Source organism: Heterodontus francisci, chromosome 7 (assembly GCF_036365525.1).
Source record: "Heterodontus francisci isolate sHetFra1 chromosome 7, sHetFra1.hap1, whole genome shotgun sequence".
In the NCBI taxonomy this organism is placed as follows: Eukaryota; Metazoa; Chordata; class Chondrichthyes; order Heterodontiformes; family Heterodontidae; genus Heterodontus; species Heterodontus francisci.
In genome coordinates, this window is record NC_090377.1 from 95955477 (window position 1) to 95968191 (window position 12715).

Below are 12715 nucleotides of genomic sequence, written 5' to 3' on the forward strand. Positions count from 1 at the left end.
TGATGTGGTAGGTTATAACTGAAGAAATGATCAAGAACACTGCATTTTGACTTTCAGAAGTCTGTGAATTAATGACTTCATTGGAGGCAAAAGCTGCCTCACACCAAAACAGGCATCTTCTAGTCATAATGAAAATGCATTTGTTATTTTTCTTCCTTGCTAGTTTTATCTCTTCTCCTTCTGATGGTATAGATTCGTTGCTGGTGCCAATTCGCCTAAGTACACCTCAGTTGTCACCATTATTCACATGTGAGCCTTGATGAGGTATTCACCGTGACAAGTCTGATCTTGTCCTCTGCTGACATCAGCATTCTTGCACTTCCAGAAGAGGTCACTGGATACAGATCAGGAGCAGTGACCCTTACCAATTCTCACCTGTCCAGATCTGAAAGCAGTAAGACCAATTAAGCACTCCTGCCACTGCCCCATCAAAAGACCCATTAACACAGCACCAACTTGAGATTAAACTTAGGATATTTTTAATTTATATTTATGTATTTTTTAAAATTACTTTTTGTTTGGGAAGGAACAAAAACTACAGGATGGACAAGGTGACTTCACCTAAATAGTTTACAAAGAACAGATTATGAGCAATGACAAGGCTCAAATCTAATCGTTTTTCAATGGTTATAAACCAGTCAAATTTTACTTAGATGGTTTATGCTCTCTGAACTTCTATTATACTTTTGTGTTCCTAAGTATTTATTATTCTCTATTTAATAATTCTCTATAAATTAATGACTTAGAGCAGCCCTCATTGTAAAACCTCTGAGATCGCATTAAGTTTAGGTTATCATGAGCCAATCTGAGCATAATTTGAAGAAATGGGCCTCAAGCCATTAGATCCAAACTAATTAAAATATATTTTAAACTACTATAATTCAAGTGCTATAATTAGATTCAAAATCACTGAAGCAGCTTTATGTGTTATTTGATTAAGCAGTTGGTCAGAATGATAACCCAGTTTGGTTGCCACCATATTATCATTTTTCATTCTCTGGGACTGAGAGAAATAGAGTGAAGAGTGATATAGATATTGACAGAACCAATTCATTGTTCCAGAATAAATTTCCACAAATTTAATGCATATCTTCAGACTATCATTTTGAAAAATCTCATCTTCGCAAAATGTCATTTGCTGAAATCTCTCTTATTAAACACGTAATATTCTTCTGATCTCACCTACCATTGCTGCTGAAAATGAAGTGTCAAAAACTCCTCAAAATGGTTTAATCATTATTTCACCTGAGTTAACCAAAAGAATGAAACAGATTTGATGTAGAGATAGGACAAAATGTTATCTGGTGTCAATCATCTGAAAGTAATAGAAAGTCCAACTGCTTAAAACTCAAACAAGCTATTTACTTTTAAGATTTGTTTTGAAAATGTATATTTGCATTTTTATTGACACATCCACTGGTTATGAATATCAGAAACTGTGAATAGATGTATCTGCTCAGTTCCACAATAATGCACTTCATGTTATCCTAAAGCTACTGATGTATTTAAATTTACTAGTCAAAGCTTCACCACTGATCAAATTTGATGCAGACTTGCAACAATTCACTTTTGAATTGATTAAGTGATACTTTTCAGGTTATTTGACAAAGTTCACACCAGGAAGGTACCAAAATAGTTAGAAATAAAAGTAAATGTGAAGGGAAATGAAATGAGGAAGAAATTAACAATTAGAGAACAACTGGCAGAGATAAGGAAGAATAGGAAAGTGCAAAGCAAAGACAAAAGATCAACAGCAGGGTCCTAATGACAAGATGGAAAGAGATGATCTGAAAAAAATAGCCTTGCAGAGTAAATCTAGGGAGTAGCACAGTCTAGCAAGTAAATTTAAAATTTAATCGATGATTAGGGGTTATCCTTTTTCAAAATGAAATGTGTATTCATCTTGAAATCCACTTCCACTTAGAGCCAGTGGTAACTGTCAATTGGAAGGATAATACATCTGCTACTCAAATTGCAGGATTGTTGTCCCCCAGAATGTGACCACAGTTTCCAAACTGAGTGCTGAATTCTATTTACATAGCTCCATTGCTGTGCTTTATCAGTATTGTTGCTGCACGTGCTGTATTGTTCATTTTGTTCATCCTCAGCATAGTAATTAATCCCCCCCGATAATCCTGTTGCTGGGGCATGCCTGACCTCACTTATCTGGTTGTGAGGGCGCCGTCTATCGCTGCACCCTCCTCCTTCAGGTGCAGCCCCAGCAGTGCTGCTGCTGAGTTGCCGGCCCTCTGATTCGCCAGTAGCTGATGGGGGTGGGCAGCCGTCCTTAATAGGGCCAGCTGCCACGGCAAACTAATTGGCTTCCGCTGACTAGATGCGGCCCCAGGTCTTGCTGACCACCGAAGCGGGGTTGCCCCCTGCTTTCATACCCATCGGTGTGACCCCTGCTGCCAGAATTAAATTCAGCCCATTGGATGGAATTTCCCCAACTCAGTCCCTGGCCAAACGGGGAGAAAATTTGCAGGTCGGGAACCTGTTCATAGCTGGAGTGGGCTTTGCTGAGGCTCTTTAACTGAGCCATGGCATTTTCATCCTGCCTCTGGGTTCCCTGGCCAGTCAGGGAGGGCGGGCAGGATGACATGTTGGATCTATCAAAAGGAAGGCTTTCTAATTAAAGGGACCTACGTCATGGGTTAGAAAGGCTCACCAGCACTTGAATTTTGGAGGCTGCAGCAAACGCAAAAATGGAGAGGAGACCTGGGAAGGCTGACACCCAGCTCTCTCACTGTTACCTAGAGATTTTGCTGCAAAGGCTGCAATAAGGTGAGCGTTCCCAAAGATGGGAGAAAGAGGACAGCCTCTCCAACCAAGTGGTCGTGGATAGAACTGGCCATGTAAGTCAGCAACAGATGTGTGCTCCCTCTAATGTGAAGACAATGCACCAGGAAGGTCCAGGACCTCAGGAGGCCGTGACAGGTGAGTAGTGAAACACTTCAGGTGCCAAGCCCCAAATTCTGACTCGCCCAGCCTTCTCCTGCACAGCACGCCTCAGGTCAACAGACATTGCAACTCCACTCATTCCTCTCTCTCCAGCCACCTCACATCCCTATCTGAGTAGCCGATTGCCCTCTTGCACCCATGCCTCATAGTGACCTCTACAAATGTTGTCCTTCCCTCCTCTCCACACAAGCCATTATGAACACTCCATCTCTCTGCTTTCTCTCCTTGTAGTAGACGAAAGTACACAATTTGGCAAGAGACAGAGAGCCGGGTTTGCGGGGGGGGGGGGGGGAGGGGGGGCGCGGTGGTGGCCCTCCACAACAGGAACCTTATCAGCCACTGGCAATGCATGCCCCCCTGGTCCACTGGGAAGGAGGTCTTCTTCCAGGAGGCTGCAGATATCAGCAACAACCTGCTGTGAGAGCCTGAGGGAATGATGCTTAGACATGTTGAGAGAGCTGATCCTCTACCTGTAGATGCTCTATTGGTAGTCTTGCCCTCCTTCCAGCTAGACCTCAGGTTCCAACCCCTCTGGTCTGTGGGGAGAATGTGACTCAGGATAAGGCAGATGGTGCTGGTGCTGCTCCAGTTGCTAATGGTGCTGTTGCTTCTCCTCTTGTCCCTCACCAGATGTGGGAGGTGGAGCTGCATTAGTTGCTCCCATGTCATGGTGAAGGCTGGAGCAGAGGAGTGCAGCTGAATGTGAGTGAAGTGCAAGGCAGGTGAAGTGCCTTCCAAGAAGTTGTCAATCGCCTGTCAAGCAGTGATAGCTCTTCATCTCAGAGAGTGCTATGAACAGCAGCCTCTTAACTGACCATGGCTGGAGCTCCTCAATTTCACTGATCAAAGCCTGCCCAGCTTTTGTCAGTTTCATTGATAAAGCTCTCCCTGTTGTGCACTCACCTCGGTGACCCTGGCAAGTTGCCGACAGGTTGGGCAACAATGGCCTGGCTGAAAAATCCAGAATTGAGGGTTAAAAAAAGTACTTAATGGCCTATTTGAATATTTTAATTACTAAACTTACAGCTGCACGGGTGTTCCCTGCTTACCTTCAATCCCGCCCCACTGAAACCCAGAAGAGGATGAGATGATGTTGGGATCCTGACCCGACACCACTTTTCGGGGATTTAACTCCCCACATGCACACAAACCTGCCTCCCCTTGCCTGGGAAAATTCCAGATACTTTTACCTTGAATTAAATGGATTGCTTTTGCAAAGACATTTTTTGGATGGGCAAAGTTGCTAAACTGCTTTATCTTATGCCCAGAATAATGTTTTTCATCTTGTACTGCAGTCCTTAAAACCCCCACAAAACTTTAGAAAATGCATGTCAGCAATTTTGGACTCATAGAGGATGTAGAGCAATTGAGTTTATTGAATTTTTTCTGCCAAAATCCACACACTTGACTTGAAAAATATGGTTCGGTATTTTAAATGCATACATTAGAGCAGCACAAATATATCCTTTAAAAAAAAATTGTGGTGCTTCCAGCATGGCAGAAATTGAGACCACCAGAAAGGTTAATCCATTGCAGTGCCTTTTCTCTGGAAAATGATCAATGTAGTAATATGCTGAAAGAACATCATACATTGGTCTCTCCTGCAAACAATAGTAAAAAGAGCAAACAGAACCTTGTTGGAGCTTAAGCTCAATTTATTAGCTCTCAAACTAATTTGTCAGCTGTTGCATTGCCTGACATTGGAGCTGCTCCTCATCGACTCTGCAATAGACTATCAGCTGGGTAAATTAGGGGAGAGCTGACAGGCAAGATAAAATAGATAAGATGACTGAATGATCTTGAAAATGGATGTCACCACAATAAAATTCATCTCGTGCTTTTCATAGTCACAGGACATTGCAAACCACTTTGCAGCAATAAACTACTTTTGAAATGTACAAGAACTTGCTACTCTTTTTAAAATAGTGCCAAAATTGAATCTTTTATTCCCATATGAGAAAACAAAATAGGGCCTATGTTTAATGTTGCAACTGAAAGACAACACCTCAGAAAGTGTAGGATTACCTCAGTACTGCACTGGAGTGCCAGCCTAGATTATGTGATCAAATGACTGGAATGGGATTTGAACCCACAATCTTCTAATTCAAGAGGTGGGAATGCTACAAGGTTGGTGTATCAATTTACATATCATGGTCTACCAGGCAAAATCAAAGACAGAGAATTAATGGCATTTGTTAAATAAATCAGCAACTGATTCTGGGCCTTCATTGCTTCTGCAGTGCTTTGAAGTTGGAAAGAGGCCATATTCAACCCAATTAAAAAAACAAGTTAACAAGGCAATGTCTTGCACTTCCCATAAAGTGAGAGCATCTGCTGGGATGCCCCAGCATCTCAATATTTCCTGAAATTTACTTGATAGATTATAAACAAATGAAATTTGATACTTCATAACATATTTAGATATAGAATTATCAGGAATCTACTCATACGCAGACAAGCTTTGTCTTTCATGGGAGGTTAAAATTAAATGCTCGGTTTGGTGAAGTCAGAAAATTTATTAAGAAATATTTTTAAGTAATTATCTCATTCTCTTTTGAAAGTCATTGGCGAATCTGCTTCCAGCACCCTTTTAGGTAGTGCATTCCAGATCATAATAACTCGCTGCATAAACATTTTTTCCTTCTGTCACCTCTAGTTCTTCTGCCAATTACCTTAAAACTGTGTCCTCTGTTACTGAAACTTCTGCCACTGAAACAGTTTCTCCTTATTTGTATTCTATCAAAACTTTTCCTGATTTTGAACACCTCTATTAAATCTTTCCTTATACTGCCACTTTCAAAGATTTGTGCACATACAGATAGATACATCCCCATGTTTTGCACCACTTTAGCATTGTACCATTTAGTTTGTATCATCTCTCTTCATTCTTCCGACCATAATGCATCACGCCACACTTCTCTGCGTTACATTTCATCTGCCATGAATCTGCCCATTTCATCAGCTTATGTCCTCTTCAAATCTGTCACAATCCTCCCAACTGTTCACTACATTTCAGAGTTTTGTGTTATCTGCAAACTTTGAAATTATGCCCTTTATACCCAAGTCGAGGTAATTAACATACATCAAAAAGACCAGTGGTCCCAATGCATTTTCTGTGGGACACCACTGTATAATTCCCTCTAGTCTGGGAAACAGCTGCTCACCGCTACTCTCTGCTTTCTGTCCTTTAGCAAATACTTTATTCAAGCAGTCACTGCTCCTTAATCCCATAGGCTGCAAATTTGCTAACAGATCCATTATGTGGCACTTTCCCAAACATCTTTTAAAAGTCCATATGAGGGGTCAGCAACATGTCTGTACACGGGCACCAGTGTACGTGATAAAAATTTTAGGTCCGTGACTGGTAATTTCAGGGATGAGAAATTTCCTATTGGCTTCTTCTTCCAGACCAGTCCAGCTTTAAAAAAAAAAAATCGCAGCTGTCAATTTCACAGCTGACAGGTGTTTAGAGTGGGAACAGCGGGTCCACTTCGAACAAGTCCGGGCTTTTCCGGTGGGTTCCAATTTTTTTTTACCAGCCCACCAGAAAACCCCAAACTTGTCCGAAGATTGGAAGCTCTGTTCCCGCTCTAAGCACCTGTCAGCTGACAGCTGTGATTTTTGAAAAACTGACCAACCATGAATCTGAGTTCCTGCTTTCTGAAACTGTCAGAGAGAAGGGGAGAGAGAGAAAGAGAGAAAGAGAAGGAGACAGAGAGAAAGAGAAGGAGACAGAGAGAGAGAGAGGGGGACAGAGAGAGAGAGAGGGGGACAGAGAGAGAGAGAGGGGGACAGAGAGAGAGAGAGGGGGACAGAGAGAGAGAGAGGGGGACAGAGAGAGAGAGGGGGGGGAGAGAGAGAGAGAGGGGGGGGAGAGAGAGAGAGAGGGGGGGGAGAGAGAGAGAGAGGGGGGGGAGAGAGAGAGAGAGAGGGGGGAGAGAGAGAGAGAGGGGGGGGAGAGAGAGAGAGAGGGGGGGGAGAGAGAGAAGGGGGGGAGAAAGAGAGAGGGGGGGGAAGAGAGAGGGGGGGAAGAGAGGGGGGGGGAAGAGAGAGGGGGGGGGAAGAGAGAGGGGGGGGGAAGAGAGGGGGGGGGAAGAGAGAGGGGGGGAAGAGAGAGGGGGGGAAGAGAGAGGGGGGGGAAGAGAGAGGGGGGGGAAGAGAGAGGGGGGGGGAAGAGAGAGGGGGGGGGAAAGAGAGAGGGGGGGGGGAAAGAGAGAGGGGGGGGGGAAAGAGAGAGGGGGGGGGAAAGAGAGAGGGGGGGGGAAAGAGAGAGGGGGGGGGAAAGAGAGAGGGGGGGGAAGAGAGAGGGGGGGGGAAGAGAGAGGGGGGGGAAGAGAGAGGGGGGGGAAGAGAGAGGGGGGGGAAGAGAGAGGGGGGGGAAGAGAGAGGGGGGGGAAGAGAGAGGGGGGGAAGAGAGAGGGGGGGAAAGAGAGAGGGGGGGAAAGAGAGAGGGGGGGAAAGAGAGAGGGGGGGGAAGAGAGAGGGGGGGGAAGAGAGAGGGGGGGGAAGAGAGAGGGGGGGGGAAGAGAGGGGGGGGAAGAGAGAGGGGGGAAGAGAGAGGGGGGGAAGAGAGAGGGGGGGAAGAGAGAGGGGGGGAAGAGAGAGGGGGGGAAGAGAGAGGGGGGGAAAGAGAGAGGGGGGGAAAGAGAGAGGGGGGGAAAGAGAGAGGGGGGGGAAGAGAGAGGGGGGGGAAGAGAGAGGGGGGGGAAGAGAGAGGGGGGGGGAAGAGAGGGGGGGGAAGAGAGAGGGGGGAAGAGAGAGGGGGGGAAGAGAGAGGGGGGGAAGAGAGAGGGGGGGAAGAGAGAGGGGGGGAAGAGAGAGGGGGGGGAAGAGAGAGGGGGGGGAAGAGAGAGGGGGGGGAAGAGAGAGGGGGGGGAAGAGAGAGGGGGGGGGAAGAGAGAGGGGGGGGGAAGAGAGAGGGGGGGGGGAAGAGAGAGGGGGGGGAAGAGAGAGGGGGGGGAAGAGAGAGGGGGGGGAAGAGAGAGGGGGGGGGGAAGAGAGAGGGGGGGGGAGAAGAGAGAGGGGGGGGGAGAAGAGAGAGGGGGGGGGAGAAGAGAGAGGGGGGGGAGAAGAGAGAGGGGGGGGGAAGAGAGGGGGGGGGAGAAGAGAGAGGGGGGGGGGAAGAGAGAGGGGGGGAAGAGAGAGGGGGGGGGAAGAGAGAGGGGGGGGGAAGAGAGAGGGGGGGGAAGAGAGAGGGGGGGGAAGAGAGAGGGGGGGGAAGAGAGAGGGGGGGGAAGAGAGAGGGGGGGGAAGAGAGAGGGGGGGAAGAGAGAGGGGGGGGAAGAGAGAGGGGGGGGAAGAGAGAGGGGGGGGAAGAGAGAGGGGGGGGAAGAGAGAGGGGGGGGAAGAGAGAGGGGGGGGGAAGAGAGAGGGGGGGGAAGAGAGAGGGGGGGGAAGAGAGAGGGGGGGGAAGAGAGAGGGGGGGGAAGAGAGAGGGGGGGGGAAGAGAGAGGGGGGGGAAGAGAGAGGGGGGGGAAGAGAGAGGGGGGGGAAGAGAGAGGGGGGGGAAGAGAGAGGGGGGAAGAGAGAGGGGGGGGAAGAGAGAGGGGGGGAAGAGGGGGGGGAAGAGAGAGGGGGGGAAGAGAGAGGGGGGGGGAAGAGAGAGGGGGGGGGGAAGAGAGAGGGGGGGGGGAAGAGAGAGGGGGGGGGAAGAGAGAGGGGGGGGGAAGAGAGAGGGGGGGGGGGAAGAGAGAGGGGGGGGAAGAGAGAGGGGGGGAAGAGAGGGGGGGAAGAGAGAGGGGGGGGAAGAGAGAGGGGGGAAGAGAGGGGGGGGAAGAGAGAGGGGGGGGAAGAGAGAGGGGGGGGAAGAGAGAGGGGGGGGAAGAGAGAGGAGGGGGCAGAGAGAGAGGGGGATGAGGAGAGAGAGAGAGAGAAGGGGAGGACAGAAAGAGAGGGACAAAGAGTGGGGGTCAGAGAGAGAAGGGGGGACAGAGAGAGAGAGGGACGAAGAGAGAGAGGGGACAAATACGATAACTATTTGCCCTTCTTTTCCACCCCCCCCAAAACACTTACCTTTTACATCTGACCTTCCTGCCGCAAACTGTACAAAGTTTAAGGTTCAACCCTTCCCACCAACCCCAACACCCATTACGTATCTTTGACCACGTTCCCTCTCCCGCCCCCGCACTGACAAACATACCTCCTCCACTCTCCCCACCAGTGTGGCGCCGCTTTTCCCCAGAGAGGGATCAGAAAGTGCCCGTGCTGGCCACTGCACCGAAGATAGCGGCGGGCCCTCAAGATTGCAGGTAAGTCTATTTCAATTTCATAACTTTATTCATTTGAATATGTTAATTTGAGCCCATCATCCAGCACGGTCCACCACGGAGCCTCAGTGCTTCTGGCAGGATTGGACCGGGCCCTCACAGCGTCAAGGTCCCTGCAGGGCCTCATCCGGAGAGAGAGAGAGGGGTGAACAGAGAGAGCGAGAGAGAGGGGATGGGGGGAGGGAGGGAGTTGGGGGAGGGAGGGAGTTGGGGGAGAGAGGGGGGAGGGGGGAGAGAGGGTGTAGAGAGAGGGAGGGAGGGAGAGGTAGGGAGAGAGAGGGGGTACAGAGAGAGACAGAGAGGGGGAAAGAGAGAGAGAGGGGGGACAGAGACAGAGAGAGGAGGACAAAGAGAAGGAGTGGGAGAGAGAGAGAGGGGGGGCACAGAGAGAGACAGAGAGGGGAGACAGAGAGAGTGGGAGGACAGAGAGAGAGAGGGTGCAGAGAGAGAAAAAGAGGGGGGGAAAGAGAGAGAAGGGAGCAGAGAGTGAGGGTGGGTCAGAGAGAGAGAGAAGGGGGGGGACAGAGAGGGGGGGGATGGGGGGGTGGACAGAGAGAGAGAGAGTGGAAGAGAGAGAGAGAGAGAGAGAAAAAGGGGGGGACAGAGAGAGAGGGGGGACAGAGAGGGGGTCAGAGAGAGGGGGTCAGAGAGAGGGGGAACAGAGAGAGAGTGGGACAGAGAGAGAGAGAAAGGGAAAGAGAGAGGGGGGGAACAGAGAGAGAGAGAAGGGGGAAGAGAGAGGGGGGGAACAGAGAGAGAGAGAAGGGGGAAGAGAGAGGGGGGGAACAGAGAGAGAGAGAGGGGGAAGAGAGAGAGAGAGAGAGGGGGAAGAGAGAGAGAGAGAGGGGGAAGAGAGAGAGAGAGTGGTGGTGGGGGGGGGGGGGGGCGGGGCGGCTGGATGTCAAGAGCCTGCCGCTGATTTCAGCGGCAACCTCATAAAATGGCGGGCTGCACACCAAAGAGGCACCGCAATCTCACGTGCCGTGGCTGATATAAAAAGCTGAGGCAGCCAGCCTTGCCACCCCGTTGAAATTTTTAAAGTCCTACCCCCAACCTAGAACCTTAACCTTTGTGCAGTTTGCGGCAGGAAGGTCAGATGTAAAAGGTAAGTGTTTTGGGGGGGGGGGTGGGAAGAAGGGCAAATAGTTATTGTATTTGTTATTTGGGGGCGGGGGGGGGGCGGTGAGAAAGGGTTTCTATTCAAAGCCAACCCGAGCCATGTGACAACCAGCAACACTGTTGCCAATCTGTCTCCCTCAGTCCTCTTAATGGCTTCTTTTTTTAAAAAAACCTGGTCCAACATTTTCAGCTTAACCATAAATTTCTTTAAAAATATTTTTTTAGCAAAAAAGAATCACTTCCATAACAATAGTTAGTTAACCAGTTATTAAGAGGGTAGTGGACTATCCCACAGGGGCCAAATCACCCTTTTGTAATTTTACCACAGACTCTGGAAGGTGCTAAATTAATCTAACTACTGGAATAAGGGTTTTTAAAATTTGGAGCCTAAATTCTTGAAGATTCTCCTTCCTTACAGACAAAATTAAGGAGGTCAGTTGAAGACAACTGTTCTTTCTTCTCTAATGCTTCTCTATGTTAAGAATCTATTTCTGTATTTTTCCGAGTGTACATCTTACCAAATTTACCTTGTTTATTCTCTTTGGTGGGTTTGAGAATAATGGAACTTGAGCATTGTGAACGCTTCTTACTTTCGTTGTTGGAAACACCCTAAGAAACTGCTTCCCTCAGAGGGTGTCAGTGCCTTTAACAAACAATGGCAATGGATCATTTATGTCTGCTGGATGTCTCTAATGATGCTCTAGCTCGATGAGACAACTCTAATGTAAAGGGGGCATAAAAGCATTCATGATTCATCATTCTAACAACAGACTCTGATCAAAATCTTCCTCACAGCAACTTTTAAATGGACTATGATTATTTTTGATCATTATGCTGTTAAAAAAAAATCCCTGGAGCCTGCAGGAAATTCATGTTAAACTGCCTCACAGGATGTCGATGTAATCTTCCAAAATAGTATTATCGAAAGTGAGCAAGATAAATGACCCAATAAATCAAGTCAGAAGAGACACCTAAAAAGGAAACAGATCATCGAAAGGAACTTGTTCTAACTTTTTCAAAGAGATTTGCATTGCAGTCAAGAATTCTATAAGGGAAGATTTTGTAATTGATGGCAATTTCGACAGTTCTTCTGCTGCAACTGCAGCAGAAATCCTGCAGAAACGGTATAAATGGCTATGACTGCTGTTTCTCCAGCGTCTCCATTTATCTTCTGCTGAAGTTATGGCAGGGGATCAGGAAAACCTCCATGAAAATTACCAGAATTCATTTGTAATTCCCCAAGAAAAGTGATCAAATCACAGAGATTTACATAATATTTATGTCCAAGCACAGGTGATCCAATTATTCCCAATGAGAGAAGTTTCAAGTAAATTAGGAGAAAAAATTAAACTAGGTTCAAGGTTATTGTCCTGGTAGATGCTCTGGGATTAGAAAAACCCATCTAAAGCATGGATCGTCAAACTTTCAGATCAACAAGATGCTTGGTCTTCCAAATAGATGAAGTGGGCTGAAACTAACTAACATTCTCTGAAGCTTACAATGTGTATTTCTGCGATGATTACATCCTTGTTTCCTGATCACTGATGCAATCAGTGTGATTGCTCAGGATTGTTCAGCTATTTTTCCACTTAAAAAGACTTAAAAAAACATGAACTCGAGCAGTTTATAACGCAGGTTTTAAAACACACTGCAGAAAATTAGTCAAGCAGCAGCAGTATGTCAAGGGAGAATCTCTGCCCTGGTCAGAAAGAGTTAATACTTTTACATTAAGTTATATACCCAGCAAAGTGATAATAAGTTATCTACCCAGCAAAGTGATATTAAGTTATACACCCAGCTACCATATGAGTGGACTAACAGAAATCATTCTAAAGGAAAGAAGCTCAAAAATCGTACGTGAATGTTGTCTAGCCTGGTGCTAACTTGTTCTGCCTTCAAAGAGATTGAAGGAATGTAACTGTTTAAGAGGTAAACATTCGGTACAGAGCACAAGACAGATTCATTGTTACACTCTTGGATCCCACTGATGCACTAGTAGATGTAGAACAGTTGGGGTGGCACAGTGGTTCGCACCACAGCCTCACAGCTCCAGCAACATGGGTTCGATTCTGGGTACTGCCTGTGCAGAGTTTGCAAATTCTCCCTGTGACTGCGTGGGTTTCCGCCGGGTGCTCCGGTTTCCTCCCACAGCCAAAGACTTGCAGGTTGATAGGTAAATTGGCCATTGTAAATTACCCCTAGTGTAGGTAGGTGGTAGGAGAATGGTGGGGATGTGGTAAGGAATATGGGATCAATGTAGGATTGGTATAAATGGGTGGTTGTTGGTCGGCACAGACTCGGTGGGCCAAAGGGCCTGTTTCAGTGCTGTATCTCTCTATGACTCTAGTTGGACACAACTTCCATTAAAA

At 47.5% G+C, this 12715-nt stretch overlaps 1 protein-coding gene across 15 annotated transcripts in view; it reads right to left on the minus strand.

The window, feature by feature from the left end:
* The window catches only part of hecw2b (HECT, C2 and WW domain containing E3 ubiquitin protein ligase 2b), a 431729-nt gene that overhangs the window by 46768 nt on the left and 372246 nt on the right, over positions 1–12715 (minus strand). The window contains exon 24 of one of the 15 annotated variants that reach the window (XR_010975407.1): positions 10874–11065. The exons of the other annotated variants lie outside the window; for them this stretch is intronic. The gene's annotated coding sequence lies outside the window, so the exon portion shown is untranslated. The remainder of the gene's footprint in view (positions 1–10873; positions 11066–12715) is intronic. 15 annotated transcript variants of the gene reach the window in all.